Source organism: Mastigoproctus giganteus, chromosome 11 (genome assembly GCF_048544385.1).
Source record: "Mastigoproctus giganteus isolate SK-2022 chromosome 11, ASM4854438v1, whole genome shotgun sequence".
Classification (NCBI taxonomy): domain Eukaryota; kingdom Metazoa; phylum Arthropoda; class Arachnida; order Uropygi; family Thelyphonidae; genus Mastigoproctus; species Mastigoproctus giganteus.
The window spans coordinates 134,445,652-134,460,036 of record NC_143585.1 but is presented as its reverse complement, the minus strand read 5'-3'; the positions used below and the strand labels follow the sequence as shown (position 1 = coordinate 134,460,036).

At 41.8% G+C, this 14,385-nt stretch overlaps 1 protein-coding gene across 7 annotated transcripts in view; it reads right to left on the bottom strand.

Moving 5' to 3' along the window:
* Window positions 1–14,385, bottom strand: part of kn (EBF transcription factor knot) — a 356,137-nt gene that overhangs the window by 68,280 nt on the left and 273,472 nt on the right. The window lies entirely within an intron of this gene.

Sequence of the window (14,385 nt, the reverse complement as noted above, 5' to 3'; positions counted from 1 at the left end):
ACAACACAAGAGATTGGCTGTTCCAGATAAGAGTTTGTCCAGAGAGGTACATTCAAATCACTATTTGCGAAGACAGCTTTGCTTCGTTGATTTAATCATGATGCCCCTTGAGAAATCTGTGGCAGCATACGCTCAAATTGGACAAAACATTGGTTAGCGAACATGAAGACCTCTCTGGCTCTTTTGTAAGACATGACCTGGTACGCGTTTTCCTATGGTGAAATATATATCTTTCATACCTCCTGACTGGTATAGCACTTCCTCCGATGGACGTCCTATTGGTGCGCTATGCATTAGACGGTTGAGCAAGGCCCAGGCTCGCATGCCTAGGGATAGGCACCGGGAAGCGACTGTCCAGGTGGCGTTCGTTTCTTGACAGCAAAATGGCCCTTAACTATCAGGCCTGTAGACAGGAGTATTATTGCAACACAGAATTCTCAAGGTGGAGTTGGACGTATAGGGGCCACCGAAACACACACATCCCATCATATAATTATGATGAGAATGTCAGTGTATATAAATCTATAAAAATCTTCAGAATGTATATAAAATTGTGTATAAATAAATGAATGAAGATGACTGGACACTCAACGCCAAACTCTTCACCCGCGGAATGTCCAACACCGAGCCCGTCTTTACCAGCCCTGCGTGGCCAGAAAGATGACTCGTATTTACTCGTGTTGGATCTCCTTTCTTCTGTAATACAGTTATAGTAAAGAGAAAAATCGGCGGTTCTAGGTTACTCACTAAGCCTCCCCACTCCATGAAGTGAATGAAGAGAGGGAATTGGCAAACCAAGGTGAGCGACCGGTGTACGCCTATTGTTTTCTCCTTATTATAATAAATTTCGTGTAAATATTTTCTGCAATTTAAGGCATGTGTCTATGGAAGCATTAGTGCACTATTCTGACAAAATAATTTACTGTTGGACAGATGATGCTGACTTTCATGTGCAATCCTTCACACGCCTTTGAAGTTTATCTCACAATGGTTCTATCCTAGTTGAGATCGGGGTGACTGGTTGTTTTCAAATTAAGTGTCAAGGACACTTTCAAATTTCGTGTCAAGTGCTAAGCCCGAAAGATCCGTCTATTGTGTCTATAAGCTGCATGTATTTTATGATTCGTTTGTCTACTTTTATGGAAAAAATGTTCCATTTTCAGAGAGAGAAACGATGCATTCCTTGTCTCAGACCTTTTCCACACGATGTTGAAGGCCAAAAATGATGATCTCTTTGTTAGTCGCGGGGATCAAATCGGATTTCCGAGCGAGCCAGCCAATTCGTGTCATCATTTTATTGTCCTCATACACTGGTGTGCAAAACTTAAGGACCAACACTATTTCTAAAGATTACAACCACAAAATCTTTACTTAAGGTACTCTTTACTGATGAGAGTAGATTCTGGACGTCAGCTAATCTGCCGAGAGGTTGGCACACGGTATCACCCCGCAAACATCACTGAAAGGGATCGATATGGCGGTCGAAGTGTTCTCGTCTGGGGAGGCGTTATCTTGGATGGACGTACACAACCCCAGATACTGGAAGGCGGTACTGTAACCGGTGCACGCTACTGTACTAAGGTAATCCTTCCCCGTATGCGTCTGTTCCGAGGTGCCATTGGCCCCGAGTTCGTATTTATAGATGATAACCGACGCTCCCATCGCACTGCAGCTGTTGATATGCTTTTGGAAAGTGAGGACATTGTTCGTATGGATTGGCCTGCCCGTTCCCCGATCGATCTAAATACCATCGAACACATATGGAACGCTCTGGGGAGACGCCTAGCGGTACGTTCACACCCACCAGAAAATGTGCTGACAGAGGAATGAACGACGTTGCCGCAAGAACTTTTTTTTTTTTTTTTTTTTTGATTTGGTAGTTGTTGGCGCATCGGCTTCTGTGGCCATATTGCACCTCCCAAGGTTTTTGCAGTACTTTGATCCAAGCCCGAGGCGGGAATCGAACCCGCGACCTTTGGGTTGCCGGGCAGGTACTTTACCCACTCGGCTAGCCCGGTCGGCCCGCAAGAACTTATCAACAACATTGGTCTAAGTATGGACAGGCGGTGCAAAGTCTGCATCGACATTAGGAGTGGCCATATCTCCTACTGAGGATCACCTCTTCCCTTTGTTCCATCTTTGCCAGTGATGCATCTGTATCATGGCAGCCAGTGCTACGTTGCCATTTTTGAATAAAGTCCCTCTGTACCGTTTCGTTTCCGTTGTTGTGTCGGTATTGTTTCCTTCTTTCTTCATTTCTGTACTTCACGAGGTTCCTTTGGTATGCTTTTCCGATATCCAGGCCACTCCTATGAGAAGGTACAGGTGAAAACCTGACTGGTCCTTAAATTTTGCACACCAGTGTAGTAAACGTATAAAAAAAAACTATGCAACGCAGAGTGTTATGCTTCACCCTCCAGAGAGGCTCTTTTCAAAAGACATTTTCCAAAATGCGATCTTCTTGACTCAACTCAACGAATGGACCTGTCTGTCCCTTTGGTCAATTAACGAGAGTAATCGCAAGGAGATCAATAACCCGATTGGGAATTGTAAAAGACAGATCTGTTACTGCTGAGAGAAGGAATTTCTACTGTAAAGTGCTTTTATTTTATTATTTCTCTCTGACGATGGGATTCTCAGCCCGTGACGGGTACTGGTACCAAGTAAACAGGCTAGTTATGTCCGGCTTTTATTACTGTTGGTTGAGAAACTGCCTATCTTACAGGTGTTCGGGATTATGCCTTTCTGGAGCTCCCAGTAGGTGTTCATTGGCAGGCCTATTGCTACTAGGATCTTACGGAGGCTCTTTGCCACCATGCTAGTGGTTGACATGACCATTGGGCTGATATTACTTGTTCAATATGCCATATTTCTTTGACTTCCTGTTTTGGGTCTGTGTACTTCCTAATCTTTTCCTAGTAAGTTTTCTGGAGGTTGATGTTTGGCACCGTTGTATATCAGCCAGGTAGGTAGGGTGCCCATTTCCTTCTTTTCGATGAGGGCTATGTTTGGTCTGTTGTGTGGGATCGTCTTGTCTGCTTTTATGACGCAATTCTAGTATAGTTTGTGAGTTGGTGTCTCTGGTATGGCCTGGGTACACTTTCTTTGATAGACTGTTATTTTTGCTCTAGCTTCTGGTGTATTATCCTGGCGCCCAGATCGTGTATGTGAGTGCACAACTTCTGGGTGATTAACCTGCATCCCTCAGCGATGTGCTGGATTCTTTCTGGTATCAGATGGCTTCGTCAACTGTGTCATCTCTCACTCTGGAGTCCTTGGCAATGTATTTCCTGTAGTTCCTGATTTTGATCAAAGCTCTAATCCTTCGCTCTTGGGGAAGAGCCTCCATTCGTGAGCTATGCGTTGGAAGCCAATTTATTTATGTAGTCTTGATGGTGGTCACTGTAGTGTTTGCTATGGAGTGTCTTCTTCGCCCATCTTTCGTTCTTCCTTCCGTCTGTGTGAATGCGGTCTCCTTGTTGAGGTTGAGCGGTTTGTGTATCCTCTTAGTTATTATTACTTATATATATCTGCATGTTGGGCAGCCTGAAAAAACCAGGAATAATTCATGGGGAAACGCTACTTCCTCCGCCTGAGCTCGGCAAGTGGCAGCTCTGACTGAGAAGCCCTTTAAGAAATCATTCAGTCTCATCATCGACGGAATTCGAACCCAGACCTTTCCAAACGAACATAAAATAACAGCACCACTAACCCTCACAGAGGATAATCTGATTCTAGCCGAATCGTCTTATGTCATGGCTGAGCCGCATTTTATAAATCTATTTGTTGTCAGATTCATCTTACTATCGCTGTCAGAAAGAAGTGTACTATAGATTTTCTTTAGCATAGGGGGGGCACTTTTTTTTGCCCTGTATATTAAATATAACGAATCCATATATACACATACATACACTGTGCTGCCACTTTATTAGGTAAATCCCTGCTGTGCACAAATATGGATTGTCCCACAACGTTGCAAGTCACATGACCATAACTGTGGATATAAATGCAGCAAAACAACCTTTCTAGTATCGGTCAAGCGTACAAACCGTAGCAAGAATGGGGAAAAGGAGTAATCTAATGGACTTCGAACGTGACATGGTAGTAGGTGCAAGACGTGCTGGACAAAGCATCTCTGATACGGCAATTCTGAACTTTTCACGCAACACAGTTTCAAGGGTGTATAGAGAATGGTGCAACGAACAGAAAACTACTCTCAACGGCACTCCTGTGGAAGAAAATCGCTTGTTGATGAGAGAGGTCAGAGGAGGATGGCTAAAATTATGCAAGCAAACATCACGTCAGAATACAACCTTGGTGCGCAGAACAAAATATTGTAACGGACCACTAGTCGCACTTTGTCGCGAATGGACTACAACTGTCAGCCACATCGCGTACCTTTGTTATCAAACGAAGAACAAGAGAGCCTGCCTCCTGTGGGTACAGCAACACCAGCACGCGACCATCGAGGATTGGGAAATAGTTGCTTGGTCTGACGAGTCGAAGTTCCTGGTGCATCATGTTTATAGAAGGCTCAGAATTTGGCGAAAACAACATGAATCCATGGACTCGTCATATCTGACGACTACTGTGCAAGGTGGTGGGGGTAGTGTTATGGTGTGGGAATGTTTTCTTGGCACACGTTGGGTCCATTGATACCCATAGATTCTCGTCTGAATGCCACATTTTACCTAAACATCGTTGCGACCAAGTGCATCCGTTCACGTTGTGACAGTTTATTCTGAGTCAGATGGTTACTTCCAGCAGGATAATGCACCGGTGCACAAAGCCCGAATCACTGTGAAATGGTTCCAGGAATATGACAATGACTTTTCTTCCCTGCAGTGGCCCGCTCTGTCTTTGGATCTCAATCCTATTGAACATCTTTGGGATGAGCTGGAAAGGGCAGTTCGCTGTAGGCCTATACTTCCGTCGAATCTCAAGGAACTGCGTGACACACTCATGTCTGCATGGTACTCCATTCCTGCACGTTTTCAGCATCTTGTTCAATCCATGCCTAGACGAATTCAGGCTGTTTTGAAGGCCAAAAGAAGCTCAACACACGCTACTAGGTAGGTGTAACTAATAAAGTGGCAGCACAGAGTGAGTGAGTGTGAGTGTATATTGAATAGAATAACAAAAATGTGGAAAGAAAAATGGAAAAAAGAGAAGTAGTCTAGCGAGACTTTTTTTATATATATATATATATATATATATGTAATTTTGGAAAATTGGCTATTCGCTCCCTCCCCTCCGCAATTTGGAGAGGTTGCATGGTTTGTTGGAAGGATAATCCTTGCGCTACCGTCTGAGACAGCCTCCTGCTACTTCGAGCGAAATAAATTTTTTTACGAATATCTAAAGTCTTCAGCTGGATTCGAACCTAATTCTTTCCATTTTGGCCCGGCGGCAAATAACAAAATACATATCGTTATGATTTTGTATAACAAATTATTCCTATTTTTTATATATAATAACTCATCCTTACTGCTAAAAATTAGTATTCACTCTTTTAATGCAAGTCAGTGGCTACCAATTTGTTTAGGCCGCTTTTAAATAAGCCGTAGCCTTCGAAATAAATAAATAAAATATCCTCGCGTGTTTTCTACCACGTTTAAAAAAAATAATAAATAAAAATAAAGAATACTTTTAAGTTTGGAAATGTTAGGCGTGGTTTGCATTTCCACCAAAAGATGCCGCTGTAGTTTCTAAAAGGCTACGCAATTTCGCAGGAAATTTTGTTAAAGGCAGTTATGCATAAGTACGATCTCTTTACAGGAAATGCATTCAAGTTTCCAAGGTGATCGAAAGCGGGCTTCTTTTTATAGCACGGGCATAAAAACACGATGACTTCTGTCGCCCAGTGTCAAATAAAGAGTCAATCGCTCAGCTTTCACGGCGCCATTGGAGCTAAAGGCTAACTAAAGCTGAAAACAATATGGGCGGAAATGGAGCAGTTTGGGGATAAGTTTCATTTAGCAGATTTTCATTTTTTATTTCTTCCTCGCTGGTAAACCTGTTGCAGCTTCAACTGCGCTTTTTCTTCGTATATTTTTAGCGCTGTAAAGGAAAGCATTAAGATTCACTATCTTCGGAATAACTTCGATATAGGCAAAAAGGACGCACAATTACCAAGAACTGCGGCATCTTAGCTACTTAATTGGAAACGCCGAAGAGGGTTCGGCGGCAAGAAAAGAAAGGCAAACCTCTAATCGAAGTGTAAAGGAAGTGGCCGTTATCTGTATGCAGTAAGGAGGTAATCCTCTTCGCTCCCAGGTGCATTGTAACAACTTAAAGCTCCGTGTCGTTTTACAAAGGCGTGAAAGTGTGGAAAGTAGCGCCACCATATCAATCACCGCTAATGAACAACTTGCGTTAATATACCCTTATCCGAGTGCCGTCTCGCTGCTCGTGCTGAAAGTGAGGTGAACATCATTTGCTGTCTTGGGGAGCAGGAGGAAAAAATGGGCAACACTCTTACGATGGGCCAAAGTAATTTAGAACGCCCGACGTTTTTGTAAAGGACGACGCGTTAGTCCACGAGCCATGACAGTGTGCAACGTGGGAGGTGGGATAATGTCTTAACAGCATAAACTTGAGACCATTATGCGTCTCGGGTTTACGCTGGGATGAGCCTATAAGTAAACATCACCTCTGATTTCACTTAATTCTGGCTGCATGTGAAAAAAAAAAAGGGCTGGGGAAACGGAATTCGTCGCAAAACACGTGAGTTTAATTATAAAACTACCTTGCCCGCCGTTTCTCTTGCACAGGTACTCCTGGCTAGTTCTAACGTACCGTTCCAGTGAACGGTACGTTATTCAACGCAATCTTGGAAATGAATAATCGGATTGTAAACTCCGAATTTTCACGTATATCCACTAAAATTTTGAAACCAATCACTGGACGTAGGGCACCAACTGTTGTCCTAAGCACGGAGTTTTTCATTCAATCTCATGTAAACACTTCTGGAACGAGCTGATATTCCTCGCTCCATTTGGAGCGAGGAGTATCAGCTAATTCAGACAGCATGATAACGCAATGTGGTATCTGCACTACGCACAGAATTAAGTGTGTGTGTTTAGGGTCAAGCGTTACCAGGTGTTTCCCCCACCTCCGCGTAGTTTACATTGTGGTGTGTGACAGTACGTTGTAAATGCCAGAGATTTAAAAGTGTGTGGGTCTTGGATCGTTTAGTGTCGTGTACCGTTGTTGTTCTGGTCGTTTAGCCGCTGAACCCCAGCATTGGCCCATTTACGCGCCGTGGAGACAGACAAGGAACCCAGTAGCTTATATATACTCTGGCAGGTCCTGCCACCTAATTTCCTGAGATTTCTGTGGCTAGGACAAAAAAAAAAAAAAAACGGGACATTTAAGTTAGAAAAAGCCAGGAGAGGTTAATGTCGTCCAGTTTTCAATTTAGAAATCGTTAATTTTGATTAGTTCTGTGGGGTTTACGCTGGCTTATTAGTCAGAGTAGGGGGAAGAGACTAAAGACTGGGAGGAAAGACAGAAGTATGGGGTCGATAGGGAAGGCACCTCCAGGTGGTCAATAAGACATGCCTATGCCTTACCAGGCGAAGTATATGGAGTGATAGGGGATGGAGGAAACATGAAGACCATCTCCTCCTCCCCTTGCCGGGGAGAGGAAAAAAAGTACCAGGCAAGGGATCTGATACAGATCGCCATTTGGCTACATGGCAGTGAGGCTGCAGCAGTCGTCGTAGTGCAGTCATAAGATCATGTCTGGTAGTAGATTCACTCGTGGGACAGTGCCCAGACCAAGTTGAATGTCTTTGTTTTTGGTTCTCTATCTTCAGTTAGTACATTTGTCAGTTTCACTTAGGTCTCATATTTGTTGGAATATAGGCAAGGTTTCTTGGTTCCAGTGTTCGTTCGTATCATTGTAGGAAGTGCACAGTCACTATTCCTAGGCAAGACAGCTAGTATCTTCCACATAATTATCATTCCGGGGTGTGTCTGAAAGGATGTTTTAATATGTTATCTGGCTGGTCGTCTTTCACTCCTGGTGTATTGCATTTAGCGTTCTCCTTCTTGAGCAGAGTTCTTGAGCGAAGTTGGTCAGGACTCTGTATTCCTCCTCTGAATCCAGTAGGTGAAACTCTTGCCCTCTGGTGAGGTATCTTATACTCGTGATTAGAATGCACCTGAGATCCTCGTATTGCGTACAGCCGTACATGAGGTGTTCCCAGGTTTCGGATCTCTCCACATGTACAGCATGGGTCCTCTACAAGGGCGAAGTCTATTCATTTTGCGTTAAAGGGGCCGTATCCAGTTAGCAAGTATGTTGTTTGCAACCCCGGAAAGAACCAAGTAGGCGATTTTGGATAGATTTTTTTCAAGTTGCGGCAAGAACTTGTTGCAGCAGGTGAGACTGAAGCCGGATCTTTTCTGCCTTATGGTTGTTTGTTGGGTCTATTGTAAATTGAAGGAAAGTGGTGGTTATTCCCTTAGATAAGTAGTAGAGGAGTCCTGTTCTTGCGATTTCAAGATCAAGTGGAAGTACTGCTGCTATCACCTGAAGCGCTGGGTTACTCACTGTTCTGCAGGCGCGAGTGGTAGTGAGCAGGATGGTGCGTTGAACTCCATCGAAGGTTCTCTTATTTACGACTAAGGCAGTTTTGTCGTACCAGATTGCTAAAGCGTATGTAATTATTGGGAGGAAGGTTGTCTTGTAGTATAAGGCTAGGGTACGCTTTTTGAGACCCCAGTGTCGCCTTGTGACCCTAGCTACCAAGGGAGGGTAGTTTCTGATTTTTTGTCTTAGGAATTTGAGATGTGGTTGGAAGGATAAGTTATTGTCCTTGGATGTAATCTCTGATTGTCGAATCTCTTAGTTCCGTCCAGATACCAGTTAAACAGTTGATGAAATCTATGCGCGATGTATGCAAGAAGTACTCCAAAGTCGCACTGAGGCTAAGTTTCTAATACTTTTGTGAACGTATGTTGTCGCAACACGGATACTGACCGCTGAAATCACCTCCTCTCTGAGAAAAATGACCGGAAGTTTAATCCTATCATTTCATTTTCTTCTGTTTTTCTAAATTCTCTGAATTGTATTTTGCGTTACTTAATAACTGACGGATGCTCTGCATGTAATTCGAATGTATTTATTTTTTATTATCGTTTTTTATTCTTTGGACCATTTTTGTCTAGATATGCTAATGTCCTATAAAAAGATCTTTTTTTGAATGAAATTTTTTTTATATATTCCTAGTTGACGCCGTTACCAGAATGTAGTCTTGCATTAAATCGGTTACCATCACTATTTTTTCCAGTTTTAATGATCTCATTTTCGTTTAAAAATCAGATGTTAAATCGTATGTTTTTTGTGATTCATGCTTACTCTCGGTCGATTTTAGTTCTAATTTTCTGATCTTCATGTTCAAAACTGGTTCAATATGGAGCATTTTTCCGTGTAAACTGCATGTCACACGTGATATCTGGCGATCTTTCTAATGTCAGGAAAGAAAAGAGGTTTGAATTTTAAATCAAAATCATCCAGAAATGTCTGTTTTGAGTGCCATAACCTCTCTTCAGTATGCAACCTTGATTATATTTACACTGAATTACAAATGACATGTGTGTAACCTTGGTAATATAAGCAAAGGAAAATGAAGGAAACTGTCTTTCAACGAAATGTTATTATGACCTTTTTTTTATATGCAAGCTCAAATTTAATTATTAATTGATGCTAATCTTATTTTAATTCGCAGCTACGCACTATATTACTCGTATGACTACCGTTAACTTAATGAATTATACGATATATGAGATTAAGTTCATGTTCACGGGCACACAAATCTGCCTTGCTGTTTTAATCAATGATTAAAATATACTGCAGAAAGATAAAACTCAGAGAGTGATTTAAATAACGCTAAACATATATTGTAGATTTTTTTCCCCTTTTCTAGCTTAGCAATACAGTCTGTACCGAGATGCAGGTAACCGAACCCCTACGTGCATGGCTTTAAAACGTCACAGCTTTCATTACTGTATGTGAGGTTTCGAACACCAGAGAAATGACCCAAGTTTGTTACTATGTATAAGGAAATCACTAAAAAATTCCATCGGTAAGAGTTATCAATATACACTACCTTACTAAAATTATTCAGATACCCAAATGTGATAACCGGTGCGAATGAGCAATATAGAGGACAAGAATGGATTTAAGAGTGCAGACAACAGCAGACATATCACAAACAAGTAGAATGATCCACGTCAAGGAGCTTACACTTTCAAAGAAGTTAATCGCCGGATCCCGTGTTAGCAATTTGTCATTGGGTGTAACAGCACACGGCTGTACTTCGCAAAATCCACCATAGCTAATTTAGAGAAAATATGGAAGGATAAGAAAACGGTCGTTAGGCCAAAACAGCTGACGGACAGGAATTGGCAATCCTCGAAGAAAGTGGTGAAAACAAACCGACGGTGTCCTTGGTAAACAGTGCCTGAAGGAACGAGTTTCATGGCAGAGCTGTCTGCTTATATGTCCCACATCACACCAACGAATGCAGACGTCACTTGTAATGGTGCCTAGCCATGGGCATTGAGGACATTGCGACAGTGGAAACAGGCCTGTGGAGTGACGAGTCAAGAACAGTCTAGATTCAGTTATAACACAACACAATCTAAAACGAAACGGTGGACATGCAGAATGCCTGAATAACGTCATCTACCGTAGAGTATTGTACTTACAATGACATTCTGAGGAGGCTTGATAGTGATTTAGGCCTGCTTCTCGTGGTTCAAACTCGTGCCGTTGGTTGTAGCAAATTAACATCAGGGTCAAATAACATCATATCCAGACTGGCAGTTCTATGCAATCGGCGCTCCATGTTCTAGCACGATAATGTTCCATTCTTATATAGTAAACAGTATATAAAAATCTCGGCCGACTCAAGTCAGTCCTGAATCCGATCGAACATATTTGAGACGAAGTGGTACACCTGCTCGTGGCGCTGCCAGTACGTCCCTCTTTCGTCACTGAACTGACGACGACTTCACTGAAGGAGAAATGAACATGTGTTCAAAAATGTATCATGGTGGACGATGACGCTGTCATTGTGACCAATAGTGAGCCTACACATTATTAATGTTCATTAATACTGGCGTTTTTCAAACGTAAAGGCATTTGAATACTTATGATACTATAGCGTATCATTAGTTTCGAAAACACTTAAATAACATATCTACTTTTCAACGTATTTTCCCTAAATACTGTAAATGTGAGATGAAGAGCATATTATAGTTGTCGCTGAGGTCACGTACCTCACGAAAATTAAATAAAATTAAATGGTGAAAGAGTTGTGTATTTTATTCAGATGGCAGGAATGCGAATTTATTTCTTGTTGAATGACAGCTAGTAACTTCATAGTCTTGCTACGTCTGTCTAAGGTCCACTATTGAAAGGATCAAGCAGGTGCAGCTAGATGATTCGCTCTTGATCGTACAGTTGTCTATCGAATTGGAAAATGCCAAGAGCCTGGGATTTTTGGAGATAGACCTTGAATGAACATCACTAATTTTGTTTTCACTATTGACTGGAAAACCATACTAATAACACCGTCTCGCATGATTCCAACAGCGTATCTTCCTCTACCATAAGAGGCGCCTCCGTAGCCAGGTGGGAAGGAGCAGCAGTGCGTAGCACACCCTTCTTGATTAGACCGGGGTTCGAGCCCGTCACCACCAAATACGGAACATGCGGAAAGGTCAGGGAATGACCACCGCACCGGAGCAATATGGCCTTAGTTGCTAATGCTCCTAAAAAACCAAATAACAACAAATAACATAACATCCTCTACCATACAAAGGTGGTTGCTGAAGGGTGACCTCTATTCAAGAAAACCGATGGGGATGCTACCTCTTCCAGGTCAGAGGAAAGAAGCACCAGAATTGGTGTAGACAGTATGGCGCTGAGTTCACATACCTTAAGAAAATTAAGGTAATTTACATGATATATATATAATTTTGCGAAACCAAAATCAATGGCAAATCTAATGATGACCTCAATAACATTATTAATGTTGTATACATTGACCTGTCGCCTTTTTTCAGAACAGGTGTACGCTATCCGCCCCTGGTGTTCTACACTATCTTATCCTCCGAAGTCAGATAGGCGCTTCTCTTATACCAGTAAGCCACTGTTTTAGAACGATTCATCTCGGTTTTACTGCTCCCCTTGTCATTAATGCTCTTTCCAGAGTAAAGATAGTTGCAAAATATGTGAATATTCTTGACTTCATCATTACGAACAATTCAGATGACATCACAAGGCTTAAAGTATAGGAACAATTGTCAGGAAATGTTCACGCAATCGTCAGTTGGAAGATGAAGAAAGATGTTGCAGCACTTAAAGGTAAAGGCTTAAAGGTTGAGGTTAATTATTAGGGTCTCTTTGGACTCAATGGAGATTCCTTTAGATTGGAGGACAGTGTATCGTGAATACATGAAAGCGGTTCAAGAAGTGAAGTTAGTAACTACAGATCGGTTAGTTTGACTTCAGTGTAAGGAAAAATCTTAGAGGAAATTAAGAGATATCTAGGGATAGTTCCAGGGATATTGTTTTCTGAAAGAGACACAACGTGGCTTTTTTAAGGGTAATCATTCTTAATAACTTATTAGGCTATTTTGACACAGTTACTCATGAACTGGACTTAGGGAATGATTTCGACAGTTTATTTGAATTTTAGCAAACTATTTGGCTTAGTCCCTCATGAGAGGTTACTGTATAACCTTGAACAGGTTGGGATTACTGGTAAGATTCTAAGATAGGTGGCAGAAGGCAGAGGGTTGTGGTTAATGGACATTCTTTAGACTGGTGTAACGTCAGGAGTTCCTCAAAAATCTGTTCTTGGACCACTATTGATCCAATAACCGACTGTCTCATTTTCATAAATGACATCGACGAAGGGATAGAAGGCGCCATGTCAAGATTGGCAGAGTCGTTAATTATCATTGCCAAGCAGCGCTCCTTCAGGATGGCTTGAACAGACTTCAAGGATGGTCTCAGAAGGCGGCTTTGTTTTAATGCTGCTAAATGCAAGGTCTTACTTACACTTGGGGAATAGCAAGACAAATTACACTTAGTGGGGTTGAAATAAAAACAGTAGAAGAGGAAAGGGATCTCGGAGTTACAATACTGGAAGGTATGAAGTTTTCTAAACAGTGTAAACAGGCAGCCAGGAAAGCCCACGATGCACTATTGATGATTTATCGAACATTATGTAGTAGAGATAGGAATGTAATAATCCCACTGTATAGGGCAATTGTAAGCCCACATTTGGAATGCTGTGTTCAAGTACGGAGACCTCATCTGAAAAAAGGTCTTTGAATCCTTTTTGAAAGGGTTCAACGACAGCCAACTCAACTAGTTGAATCTACAGGACGACAACTTCGATTATGTGGATTACAGAGCTTGGCAACCAGGCATCTCAGAGGTGACCCGATTGAGGTTTATAATTTTCTGAGATGGATTAGTAAAATTAATAAAGGAGATGCTCACCGTTATAAAGAATTCCAGAACTGGGGGTCATAAATTCAAATTACTGTAAGTTGAGGGTTAGATCAGACTGTAGGAAGTTTTCTTTTAGCCAACGAGTGGTTGATTGCTTGAACAAGTTGCCCTTGCAGGTAGTTGAGGTTGACAACTTGAACAAATTCGAAGGTCAACTGAATAGTTACCTGTGGGAGGAGGGAAGCATACAATATGCTTTTTCTCGTCTACTTGGGTTTAGTGCACCAAAAGCCTGTGACTTCCTTGCACTATATGGCAAATACTGTTTCCTGTTCAAACTCGGTTGCAATTGTCAATTATATCTATCGCTTTGATCGTGCGAAGGGCTATAGAAATTAATCTCTGCTTTTTTTGCATTTATATCAGAATATAGCTTCATTTCTTCATTCTTCGCTCGTCAGCGATTTTTCATACAACCCTAGTAAATTCTACCCTACTACTAGTTTTATTCTATATCTGCTTATAGTTATCGCAGAAAGTAGGCCACGCGAGAGGCTGTTACTCTTTCATGCTTCCTTCTTTTGTTCAATTGCTTTCCAAGTTTCTTCTCGTCCATTTTGGCATTTTCCTTTTGCGGTACTTCTGAAATGGGAACGAACGTTGTTATGGATTTGAGCATAAATCCCTTAAACACATCCCCTATGTATTAGTATCAAACGGCATATAGTAATAACTCCAGTTAAAAGTCTAAGAAAAAATACTTGAGTCCACCGTAGTTCCACCCATTTTATGGCATTTTGATTACATCCCCTATCGATTCCTGACATGCCATTTTTTATACTGCTTGGAGTCTTCGCAAAAACTAGACAAGGATATTTGACCCTCCTGTGCTTTTTCTAATTTGT